The sequence below is a fragment of the Bufo gargarizans genome, chromosome 2, assembly GCF_014858855.1.
Source record: "Bufo gargarizans isolate SCDJY-AF-19 chromosome 2, ASM1485885v1, whole genome shotgun sequence".
Taxonomy (NCBI): Eukaryota; Metazoa; Chordata; class Amphibia; order Anura; family Bufonidae; genus Bufo; species Bufo gargarizans.
In genome coordinates, this window is record NC_058081.1 from 17,434,142 (window position 1) to 17,447,968 (window position 13,827).

Here is a 13,827-nt window from a genome sequence, read left to right on the forward strand (position 1 = left end):
TTGTGAGGCCAAATTATGGAAGTCTCTGGCAAACCGGTGAATTTAATAAGTACTGGTGACCCTGCGGTATGTAATCTGGGTGTTGTACATACGATGACCATGAAGAAATGAGTGTTTGTGACTGGCACTGATCTCTTCATGGTTATTACTACCGTAAAACAGTGGGGGATGGGTTAAACTGTTTGTTGTTCCCATTAGCTTCCCCACATATCAATTCAGGCAAGGCAGAGGGTGACTAGGTATCAGGATAACCATATCTTTCCCTGTCCCAGTATCTTTATAAAAGGTGTTATAACGGTCTTCAGTCAAATCCCACTGAGGCATACAATCAGGAATTAGAAGGAGTCGTGAAGAAGGTAATCGGTAAGAATGGACTGGCCTTGCTACCACAATATCCAGTGGTAGCAGCATTCACTCCAGGGGCACATTGGCCATAGGCCCTAAAGGGAATTTTCCCATTGGGCCAATGATCATGGGGCCACCCAAGCCCCCCTCACTGCCAGTGGTACATAATGATCTGATGCTCTCAGGGGTAATTAACACCCGGATCATCAGGTTCTTCTGTACCTTGCCAGAGGCCACAGGCGCCTTCCTGAATTCAATTGTATTACAGGTGACACAATTGAATACCCGCAGCGGGGCCTTTGAGCCCATGGCTCCCTGCTGTTAAACCTCATGGGCCACTATATGAGTCGGTGTACAAATGGGGCATCAGAGGTGGTGACTTAGAACAGAAATTAGGTATTTTATATTTTTCTTCTTTTCTGGACCACTTAAGGAGCATATTACTGTGGGCAATATCAGGTCATTATTAGTAGAAGGACTGTCAGCATGATGAAGTTAGGCCTGGCTTGGTGCTGTTGTCCACATTTCACCTTCTATGGAAGACAGAATGTGGAAGCTATTGATGGTCACCACTGAGACACTGGCTTCTGGGAGGTATTTTGTGTTGCACTGTGGTGTTGCTGACCCCTCCTACTTGTGTTGGCCATATCTACTTGAGGTTGCTCGCCTTCTGTCATCTTGGACCCACCTACAATATTAGGGCCACTATTAGGGTTTGTTCCTGACTCGCCCCTACTACAATCTACCAAAAATTCATGAGCCTCTGGAACCTTTATAGGGGAGACCAATAGTGGCCGGCATAGAAAGAAAATAAGCATCTCTGGACAAAATACCAAGGTCATTTGTAATTTCATATGTAAGAGACGCTATAGATGCCTTGAGAAGGCTGAGTGGGGTATACTGTGAAGAAAATACACCTTTGGTGAGCCAGGATGTGGAAGCCCTGTACATTTCCATTCTACATGTGAAGAGATGTGATCCCCTTTCTTGTAGGAATGCCCATACAACTTCACATCTCTCCAGACATAGTGAGTTCGTCATGTGTCTCATTTGGTTCATTCTACAATATAATATTTTTGTTTGATAGCCTTATTTTTTTCCATTCTCTACCTGGGCTGGTGGGAAAAGAAAGTGATTTTAGATGAGGGAATGGATCGTCGACAGGATTATCGTTGAGGTTCATTGACAATTTTTTCATCCTTTGGAATGGCAGCAAAAAGAAATTCCCGGAATTTGTTGTTATCTTTAATTAGATTGTGATCATGAGAGGTTGCTCCATCCTAAGGAAATTGGCACAGATATTTTGTGCCAATAAGGAAGTAAGGACAATTCTGGAAACCCAGTGGGGGATACTGAGATCAGACGAGGATGATGGCCCTCTAATAGGGAAAAGACCAGCCATGAGCTATCTGTGTGGAGGCAATCTGAAGGATAGGTTGGTGCATAGTTATTTTTCAGACCCCGATCCAAGAGACACGGATCTCATCTAAAGCTTTGGGTACATTTAGTTGTGGTAACTGTAGTCCGCAAAACAATCAAGAAAGGCAAACAGATAACGAATTCAACCAACTATGAAACGCGATCATACATGACTTCAATTGTTCTACAATTTATGAATGTGGCCACGTGCAGGGCTGACTAGGAACTTAAAGTGTCCCTGGGGAAAAAAACTAAAAGTGGCCCCAGCTTGTAGGCAAATCCTAATTGACAAAAGACAGAGCAAAATAATACAGTGCAGCACAAAATACTGCCGACATTTATTAATGCTGAGAACATTAGATCTTTATCACCTGCCTGGCAGCCCACAGGAGGACTTGGGTGGCCCTCCAGGAAATTTCCCTGTGGGGTCTATGGCCAGTTCGCCCAAGGTCACATGAATCTGTATGAAGAAATATGTGGGTAAAATGAAGTAGTTCAGAAGAAGATTTGAGGAGCATATGTGTGATATCAGTAAGAAAGAGGCTGCCTCAATTGTGCTTCACCTTTGCCTTGGTCATTTATTTCCATGGAATTGAACATATCAGACAGTCACCAAGAGGGGGCGACATAGACAACCTATTGTTGCGTAGAGCAGCGCAGTGGACATTTACATTGCAGGCTATAGGGTTAAATGATTTCAGGGGCGGACTGACCATAGATACTACAGGTCACAGATCTGATCAATAAGGATATCAGTAATCAGAGTCAGTCACTGGTGTAACTAAATCAATTATAATCACAGAGCACCTTCACCAGTGTAAAGCTAGCCTTTATTGATGATATTAAAAATAACCCAAATTGTGCCAATAAAACAACTTAGACTGGTAGGCTGAGGAAAAGAAAATATCTTGCCCTCTGTAACAGAGGCTGCTGTGCGCCGCTGTTCAGCGGTGATCTGCTGCCAGTGCTTCCATTCACCGCTGCAGTCCTGGGCTCTGTCCTTGCAGGTACTGTTGTTCTGGGATCCCCTCCACAGTTTCTTCTCAGGCCTGGGCACAGCATGCGAGCTGCTTCTTCCCTGCAGCACTTCCTTTAAGGGGTTCTGCACTTTGTTTTAACTGATGATCTATCCTCTGATCGGCAGGGGTCCGACACCCGGGACCCCGTCCGATCAGCTGTTTGAGAAGGGAGCGGTGCTCCAGTAGCGCCGCGGCCTTCTCGCTGTTTACCGCCGGCCCACTGACATCACGACTAGTTTCATTCAAGTGAACAGAGCTTAGCCCGCCCACGCTAGTTGATACTAGTCGTGACGTCAGTGAGCCGGCGGTAAACAGTGAGAAGGCCGCGGTGCTGCTGTCTTCTCAAACAGTTGATCGGCGGGGGTCCCGGGTGTCGGACCCCCGCCAATCAGAAGCTGATGATCTATCCAGAGGATAGATCATCAGTTAAAACAAAGTGCAGAACCCCTTTAAGGGCCGGTGATCGTCACTTCCTGTGCTTTATAGGTTAGGTCATGTGACCTCGCTGACAAATCCTAGCCCTCCGGCACATATATGTGTCTCATCCCCCTCACAGATGCCTCAGTGTTAAGGTCCTTGTGTCCTGCATAGGTTCCTGATATCTGCTTGTGTTCCTGACTCGTACCTGGACTCCGCTACCTGTTTGATCCCTGCCTGCTTGCCTTGACTCTCCTGTTGCCGACCAGGATTGCCTGACCTGTATCTGTGCCACCTGCCCTCACCTATTGCCTGTTTGACTTCACCTCTGCCTCATCCTTCGGTCCTGCACTGTTGCTCCTGGTTACGACTCAGCCTGCTGACTACGTCTGTACCTGTGGTACCTCGCTCAGGTACCTCCAGGTCCGCTGGACCAGCTGCCTTGTGTGCCAATCCTCCTCAAGAGGTAGCGACCTGGTGTTCCCCTCGGGAAAGTCTATCCCCACCATCAGTGGTACTGTTTAGATCGTCGAGGGGTTCACTTAGACAAGCGCCCTTAGAGGAGGTAGGACACATGGCACAGTGGGACATCCTCACACTTGCCTTATATAACGAAGTCCCTGCCTACAAAAACGTAATGGCCGCCCCGATAGGGGCAAACCTGTGTCAGGAACCTCCTATTCACCCTATATGTCCCTGACAAGGGATAGGTACCACCACCCAATACAAGCACTACTATAACTGTTTGTCCAGTATATAATGTCAGTGGTCCAGATATACATCAAAAACCAAAAAAATGACTAATATATGAGTATCATGCACATACCAAATCTGCACCTATAGATCCAATGGCATCGCGATTTTATGATTACCCCCCAGATAAGTAGAGCACCCATCATGTGCGCCAGATATTTTACTTTGTCCCAACGCGTTTCCCTGACCCGTGTAATAGTCGGTTCATCAGGGGACCACATCAACAAAAATATCATCACCTTTAAAGATGAAGGAAAAATATATGTGCAACTTAACTTAAATCCGCAAGACCCATATAGTGTCATATAGGACTGATTGGTCCAAAGAAAAACCCACCACTGATGAATGAATTGTGTGCATACAGCAGATAATGAAAGCTTTAATGCTCACAGTATAATGTAAAGTACTCAGCTGATAGTATGAAAAAACGTATATCTATATACTTCCTTAAAGAAGCAATATTCGCCATTAGTAATCAGACGCCATACAACTGGACTATATGCATATAGAGGATAATGGCGTTTGTATGTTCTCCCCGTGTTTGCGTGGGTTTCCTCCACAACTCCAAAGACATGCTAATAAGGGACCTTAGATTGTGAGCCCCATTGGGGACAGTTGGAAGCTAATGTCTGTAAAGCGCTGTGGAATATAGTAGGGTTATATAAGTGCATAAAAAAAAAAAAAAAAAAAAAAAAAAAAAAAAAAAAATAAAGATATTGGTTAAGGCAATATATAGACTTGGGCTAATACTAAAGAGAGCACGTCTGTACGCTCAATAATACGAGTAACCAAGGAAGATGTTATGCTACTGTTGTCCCTGTCTACTTGTGTTTCCAACCTTCTGTCCATTTAGACCCACCTACAACATTGTTTTTTTTTTTGTTTTTTTTTTTGTTTTGTTTTTCAGAATGATTTTATATCTTGTGCATGCTTCATCTAAGTGGATGGCTTAACATTGGTGGCCCTATGGCTTTAGTATTTATTCCTCTAGTATTACGTAAATCCAAATAAAATACTTTCCATAACGAGGGTGATGATGCCTCTTTATGCAGTAGTTTTTAGTAAACTACATCTCGATCACCCAAAAATAAAAACCCATGCAATGCATGGTCCCTACTGTACTACTGCTAACGAAACTTACATGTATACAATCAGGGGGTGCATTTGACTGATGCACCTACATTTCCTGATTGGTCCCTGCCGAACTTGCTCAGCCCGGTGGGTGGCGCTTTCTCCTTATAGTTACGGCCATTTTAACAGTTTTTTTTTGTCAGGCAAGTTACCCCGAAGTTATAAACCTTATATTTGTAGCAAGCTGCCATTCCCATGGGTTTCCCTTCCTACTCCGACATGGCTTCAGATGCAGTTGTCTCTAGACTGTGTCTAAGATGGTAGGTGCTCCATCGCCCAGTGGGACTGAGCTGAGTCGTTACGTCATCTACTATGTACTATAGTAAAAATTGTCTTTCTGGTCACTAGTAGAAGGCTTTGGTGAGAACAGATGTTGGTCTGCTCTTCACCATTTTATTTGCTTTAATGTGTTACAACACTGACCTTTAATTTTCAAGCCTGGAAGTGATGCTGACGGTCAGGTATTTAATGGGGGTTAGCTTAGGGTGAAGTTACCAGCACTGAACACGTTCCTGAGAAACATCTCCACGATAACAGAAAGTACAGGTCTCTTTATATAAGTGCTCAATCAATTTATGACCATACACCCAGTTTACCTGCTTTTTGCCCTTAAGCATGTCATACGACACCTTCCTTTCTACCTCAACAGGATCTGGTAATGTTATGGCTGGACGGAGCCCAAACCACAGCTATAGATCAAAGGGCTTGAAATGTCAACTAACACATGCCAAGTAGACCCAGGCTGGTACAGCCCACGTGATCTGCCCACAGCTGCTATCGATTCCAAAGAAGTATGCAGAAAAAGGCAAAATGATTGACTATAAAGTAACAAGATAGAGAAGATTGGACTTCTACCAGGCACGGAAAACTTGGTAGACCGCCATCAGATATAGTACTTTGGACAGTCAGTATAACTTTTTGGTCACTGAATGCCAGTCACCACAGTTGGTACTGCCATATATAGATACTTGGGATGAGTATACAGATCGATTCTGTAGCAGTCGGTGCATATCGATAATCCGTATTAGTAAAAAGTGCACAGAGAAAGTATCCCCCACGGTTTACACCCTCACAAGCTGTCAGGTTCAACTATTTTTTAATATCTCTACTGATGTTCGTTTAGGTCCAAGGCCCTCATACACATTAGTTTAATGTTGGCTGAACCGGTAGAGAAAGCTGGGTTTGGCCGACCGTCTGAGAAGCGTCCGAATCTCCCTTGACAGGTGATGTTGGGGGAGAAATGGATGGTTGAACTTAATCTTTTTGCCCAATACTTGTGGTTCTCCAGGAGATAAGCTGCTACCAGAAGTGTCTGGTGGTGGCTTTATCTTCTGTCCGCATTGACAACCCATGCACACGTAACCGAACATGTAAGTGCCCGACAGCTATTGAATGTGTGTGACCAGCATTAGTCTGGGCTTCAGCGGGGCAACTCAAGGACATTTACTGTATGAATACTCCTGTGGTGTCTTGGCTGTATTCAGTGTGTCTGTCCTGTTAGAAGGTGAACCTTCTGAGGTCCAGAGCACTATATGGAGCAGGTTTTCTTCAATAATTTTTCAGCATTTTGCTATGTTCTTCTTACCCTGGATCATCAGTAGTTTCTTCCTGCTGCAGAAACGCATCCCCAGAGCATGCTAATACCACCACAACAATGCTTCAACATATGGATGGTATTGGTCAGATAATAAGTAGTAGTGTGTAGTTGACTTCAGACATGATGCTTCTGTCTAGCCACTCTACCGTAAGGGCCTGATTGGTAGAATGCTGCATAGATGGTCGTCATTCTGGAAGGTTCTTCCATATTCACAATAGAACTCTGGAGGTCTGTCAGATTGACTGTTGGATTTTTGACTAACTACTTGACCGAAGGCCTTTTTTTCCCCATTGCTCATTTTAGCCAAACTACTAACTAGCAAGAGAACAATTGGCTTCAGACTTTTTCCATGTAGGAATAAGTTGGCTTGTGTTCTTCAAAAGCTTCAATACTGCAATTTTTCTTTGGTACCCTTCACCAAATCAGTTCCTTGATACGATCTTTCTTTTGACTGCATGACTTTGGGCACTTACTTTGATATGTCTGGGGCATTGATAAGTAATGTCTAATCAGTTGACAGTACCACAATTGGATGTCAGTCGATTTTGGCTGGAATTCCACATATTTTTTTTTTTTTAAAGGGAGTCTGTCACCTACCTGACCGGTTTCAAACAGGTGACATTGTTCAGTGGGGCACAAAGACATGACACAGATGTTACCTGTGTTTAGTTCTTCAGATCGCCCAAAAAGTCGTTTTTATCATATGCTAATGAGCCGTCGCAAGTGCCCAGGGGCGGAGAGTTTTCTGAAAGTGCCCAAGTTCCCCCGCCTCACTCGCGCCCAACTCCGCCCCTCAGTAAGCTCAGGCCAGCCCTGTGGCCCTGTGACATCATAATTCCCTATAGGCTGTTTGCGCATCACTGCCGGGCTGGGCATGTGCAGTGTTTTGCCCACTGTGGGCAGAGGGACAGGGATATGAAGTGCGCATGCACCAGTTATTGGAGTAAAATTGGCGTATGCGCACTGCATATCTCTGTGCCTCTGACAACAGTGGGCAGAACAGTGCGCATGCCCGGGCCCGGCAGTGATGTGCGAACAGCCTATAGGGAAATATGATGTCACAGCTTACTGAGGGGCGGAGTTGGGCGAGAGTGAGGCGGGGGAAACTTGGGCACTTTCAGAAAACTCTCCGCCCCTGGGCACTTGCGACGGCTCATATGATATGATACGACTTTTTGGGCGATTTGAAGCATCTGAAGAACTAAACAAGGGTAACATCTGTGTCATGTCTTTGTGCCCCACTGAACAATGTCACCTGTTTGAAACCGGTCAGGTAGGTGACAGACTCTCTTTTAAGCAGTTTTTGAAAACACAAAATGAGTATTGCCCATTTTTGGAAAAAGCTGTAACCTAAGGGTACTTTCACACTTGCGTCAAAGTTTTCCGGTATTGAGTCCCGTCCTAGGTTTTATCCTAATGCATTCTGAATGGAAAGCAATCCATTCAGGATGCATCAGGATGTCTTCAGTTCCGTCCTTTTACAGTATTTGGACGGAGAAAAAAACGCAGCATGGAATGCTTGATGGAACTTGATGGAATGCCATTGGAATGTATTAGTGCATTAAAATTGCCGCATTGACAGATCCGGTCTTCCGGTTTAAAAATGTAAAAAAAAAAATACCGAATCCGGAGAGACTGATCTGGTATTGCAATGCATTTGTGAAACGGATCCACATCCGGCTCCATCTACAAATGGTTTCCGTTTGCATACGGCAGGCAGTTCTGGTGACGCAAGTGTGAAAGTGCCCTAACAAGGTCTACTGGCAGTAAAATATTGATGACCTATCCTTAGGATATGTCATCACTATCTGAGCGGTGAGGGTCCAACGCCTGTCACCGCCACGATCAGCCTTCTGAAGAGCCCCCCATGCTCCATTGCCTGTATCTAGGCTAGTGACGTCATATTCGTTGGGCACATGCCCTGTATGCAGCTCAGTCCTATTCAAGTGAATGTGTCCAGGCTGCGATATCAAGCACAGGCACTATGCGATGGACGGCGCTGCGCTTGGCATGCTGTGAAGAGACCACAGCGCTGGTCTGAGCACTGTGGCCCTTTGAAATAGCTGATTGGCAGTAGTGCCAGAAGTCGGACCCCCAACAATCTGATCCTGAGGGTAGGTCATCAATATTGTACCCTCTGGAAAACACTTTTTTACAAAATGTGAAAACAGTACAAGGGTGTGAATGCTGTCTGGACGGAGGATGTGTTGTTCTGCAGGCAGCGGAGTTTTCGGGTGTAGTCTGTAGATAAAGATCACACTGCCCCATTGTCTGGATAACACTATCTTCACAAGTATTTTCCTTATTGCAGGTAAGGATCTGGCACTTGACTTCTTTTATTAGGCAGAGAGAGGAAGTGTCTTAACATCCAATTACTTTATCTTCATAATAAGCCAGACTTTTGCTTCATCTGTTTGCGACAGGTTCCAAGTCATCAAATCCCAAACATCCGGATTTAAAGGGACCGTCCTGGAGGCGCCAAAAACAACATGGTATAGGCGGTCTAGCGTAAAAATATTACTGTCTCTTAATCAACGGTCTGTCTTCCTGTTGATCCGATCTAGATTTTTTTGTGCCTTCTTTGAGTTTTTTTTTTTAAACCAGGAGTGCATTTTAAGCAACAACCTATATAGAAAAAAAAACGTATGGCATGCCCCACGGATTTATCCTAAGTGTCTGCTAGGGCCGGTCCCAGTTTTCTTACTAACCCCCCCCATTGACTATAATGCAGAGGTCAGCCACCTCCGACACCACAGCTGTTGTAAAATGACATCGACCAGCATACTCCATTCACTTCAATGGGACTTTGGATTACAGCGGAGCAAGGGTGCATGCTGGGAGTTGTAGTTCCACGTGTGCTGAGGTGCCAGATGTTGCAGACCCTTGCTATCATGGAGTTTAGATGGTACTGCACACACGCATGGCCACTTTTAATGTGCACTGAATGAGGCTTTACTTCTCTCCCTTTTTAATCTCTCAAAACACACTTGCAGACATCATGTCCTTGCCGAGAGCTAGAACCTGCCCTGCTTTTGAGGATAGTCCACTGAATGAAATCAGTCAGAGATCTTGTACAAGTCTAGATATCAAGGCTTTTTTTCCATGTTGTTGGAGGCACATGGCCTACTCTTGCAACCCATTGTAATGCATTAAGAGTGACACAAGGGCGCGCTCTTGCTGGTGACTGTCGCACACGAGGGCAGAGGTCCACAAGGTGCAACCAGAACCAGTGACTGAATGTTCTCCTTGCACATCACAGCGTGGCTGGTTTCCTGTTGGTGTGTGTATTTTTAATTATGATGAGGATCCATCTACGGCTGCTGATCCAGTTATGTATATATATATATATATAGAGATGTCCTCACTGTGAATCTCAAAGCTTCTACATCAGCCACAACATTCCTATGTTTAACCCCTCTAGAAGCTCTCTATGGGTCATCTCCACCAGCTTCAACTGAGGTTTGGGCTCTTTGGGAGAACATCAAGAGGGACGTAAATGACCGATGATTTGGTATTACAATATTCAGTGCTATGTTAACCGAAAAAACTATTAAGAAAAAATATGGAAGATTCAGCCCGCACAACCCCTAGCAGGTGCAGATTGCTATGGCAAAATACAGATAGAAACGTAAAAATACAAAATGCAATCGCACTCTGCAACCAGCACTCTGCCCTGCCTTTATGCTGGATGTTGAATAAGGCATTGGTGTACATTTTGGCCAAAGCGTAACAAGCCACTCACCACGTCAAGGTCGCCTTCATGAGTGGTCCCTTACCCTGGGTTCACACCTGAGCGTTCCTCAAACTCGCGTTTTAGTCGCGCGTTTTAGTCGCGCGTTCTTATGCGCGTTTTTTGTAATAGTAAACGCGCGTTTGACGCGCGTTTGTGTCATTGACTGCAGTGTCCTATGGCCACAAACGCGCGTCAAAACGCCCCAAAGAAGCTCAAGTACTTGTTTGAGCGTCGGGCGTTTTACAGCGCGTTCGTACGCGCTGTAAAACGCCCAGGTGTGAACCCTTCCCATAGGGAAGCATTGGTTTTCATGTCTTAAGCGTTTTACAGCGCGTTTGAACGCGCTGTAAAACGCTCAGGTGTGAACCCAGGGTAACACTAGTTCCTACCTTTTATGGGCCATGACAGCCACACAAAGTCCAGGGAGCGCAGGTACAGCATGCATGCCAAGCACACTCTGCTTTTAACCCCGTCCGGTGCCATTGCAGCTTTCATCGGATCCAGGGATGCAAGTACCAACATGCATGCTGAGCCCACTATATACTTCTCCTGGAGCCTAATGGCTACTGGTAGGTGCTATGTTTTATATTGACTTTAAAACCAGCCTCCAGGGGGCAGACTAACTGGACAGGTGTGCTTGACTGCTTGGAGATCGCCACACCTCCAATACGTACTACAAAGAGAAAATATGGAAGATTCAGCCCGCACAACCCCTAGCAGGTGCAGATTGCTATGGCGAAATACAGATAGAAACGTAAAAATACAAAATGCAATCGCACACTGCAACCAGCAGTCCAGTTAATCTGCCCCCTGGAGGCTGGTTTTAAAGTCAATATAAAACATAGCACCTACCAGTAGCCATTAGGCTCCAGGAGAAGTATATAGTGGGCTCAGCATGCATGTTGGTACTTGCATCCCTGGATCCCATGAAAGCTGCAATGGCACCGGACGGGGTTAAAAGCAGAGTGTGCTTGGCGTGCATGCTGTACCTGCGCTGCCTGGACTTTATGTGGCTGTCATGGCCCATAACAGGTGTGAACCCAGGGTAAGGGACCACTCATAGAGGCGACCTTGACGTGGTGAGTGGCTTATTACGCTTTGGCCAAAATGTACACCAATGCCTTATTCAACATCCAGCATAAAGGCAAGGCAGAGTGCTGGTTGCAGAGTGCGATTGTATTTTGTATTTTTACGAAAAAACTATTGGTTGTATTACATTAGATCAGGAGGATGGTTGTACTCCGCCTTTCTAAAAAAAATAAAAAAAAAACTTTCACATAAAATAAAAAAATCTATTGACACCCCTAACTGATAACATAGACACCTGGTACATTGGAAAATGCCACCAATCATGGGTGCTTTCATGTAATTATGCAGTAAACTAATGTTTCATGAAACCTACTGGCCCAATCAGAGCATCGGAGACACAACTCCTCCTAGTCATGAAAGTCTGAGATGTACAGATTTCATACACACCCCTTATGAATATGTGGGCACAAACAATAACTTCCAATGATGAGCCGATGAATCCGAAAATCTCTTCTGTCCAGTCACCAGTAGACATTAGATGCGTCATATAGAAGAAACCGCCGCACTCTCCTGTCTTCAATTCAGTGGAATATATGTCACCAGCAAAAAAATGCGACGTTTCGACCGTAAAGGTCTTTCTCAAGCTTGAGAAAGACCTTTACGGTCGAAACGTCGCATTTTTTTGCTGGTGAAATAACAGCCCAGCAATTTGACAGATTGGGAGTTGCAGTCTTACCGGAGGTTAGCCATCACAGATTTATGACCTTCCATCATGGCAAGATTGCCTCTTTCTGGGTGGGAACCTACTGTGCGAAAATTCTCTATGTGCCACCCGGAGCAGACTACAGCTATTCTACCGCACTAATTAAAATCGGCCCATGGAAAGGATGGGTGAAGTTAGGAGTGCACAACCTTTCCACAGGCCTTTTTAAGTGTGTGCAGTATAAAAGTATATGGGCTCATGCACACGAACAAAAAACCGATGCCGCCTGAGTGCCTTCCGCAATTTGCGGAACGGAACAGGAGGCCCATTATAGAAATGCCTATTCTTGTCTGCAGAACGGACAAGAATAGGACATGCCTCATCATTTTTGCGGGGCCACGGAACGGAGCAACAGATGCGGACAGCACATAGATGGTTCCGCATACGGAATCAAAATACGGCCCGTATACGGAACGCAAAAAAATGTTTTGTGTGCATGAGCCCTATAGCTGTAGTGTGTTCTCCCTACATCCAGAGGCCTGTTGGCACTGAGAGAAATGTGGAACCTGCTTACCCTGAATCAGGAGGCTGGATGGCACAGAGAGAGGTATCGTAGAGTAGGTTACCATCCAGAAAGTGGCCATCTTGTCCTAGTAGATGTGCACAAATTACTTTGATCAAAATTATTTGCCAAATTCCTCCTATTCATTTTATTTAGTGAATATAGTTAGAGATGAGCGAATCAACTTCGGATGAAACATACGAAGTCGATTCGCATAAAACTTCAGCCAAATGTATTGGCTCCAATGAGCAGAAGTTATTGCTTCGCAAAGTCTCTCTTCGTGCAATAACTTCATAAATTAATTTGTACTGTAAAAAACCATTTCCCGAACTCGGGTTCGGTTCCAAGGTACCACAAGGTTTTCTGCTTCACTCATCCCTAATTATAGTATTAGTCCATATATTCTGTGTTTGCTTTTACTGAAAGAGGTATCTCCAAAAGAAAAAGAACCGTCTTGCTAGTGGCACCTATTGGACAAGCCTTGGAACATGCCAGCCAGAATCCTACTCCATACTGATGAGGAACAAGTAACCCCAAACAGCGGTCTTCGGTTGGGTATAATATGGCTTGGTTATTTTCTCTCGTCATTCTCCAAGGTTTGTGGAAAAGCTGGACATTGACTTACAGGTAGCCGCGCCAAATGGTGACTCTATTGAGATGGCTGCCTCTCTCTGCTAGGCACCTCTGCTTGCATAGGCAAAGAAAGATCTGGTTGACTGTAGACAGCAGTTCATGAAACCCCTACACCTTGGTGACCTTCCCACAGACTTGATTGACATGTCAGAAGCTTCTGTCACCTTAACTTTTTAGCACTTGAGATTCAGAGTCCTTCCAGGTAAGGCTACTTGCACATTAGCGTTTTCAATTCCGCTATTGAGAGCCGTCATAGGCTCTCAATAGCGGAAGAAAAACGTTTTGTCCCCATTTATTGTCAATTGGGACAAAACTGAACTGAACTAAACGGAATTCACCAACATCCGTTCCGTTTGGTTGCGTCCCCATCGCGGACAGAAAAACGCTGCAAGCAGTTTTTTCTGTCCGCGATGTAAGTCAATGGGGACGGATCCGTTTTCTCTGGCACAATAGCAAACGGATCCAACCCCCTTTGACTTTCAATGG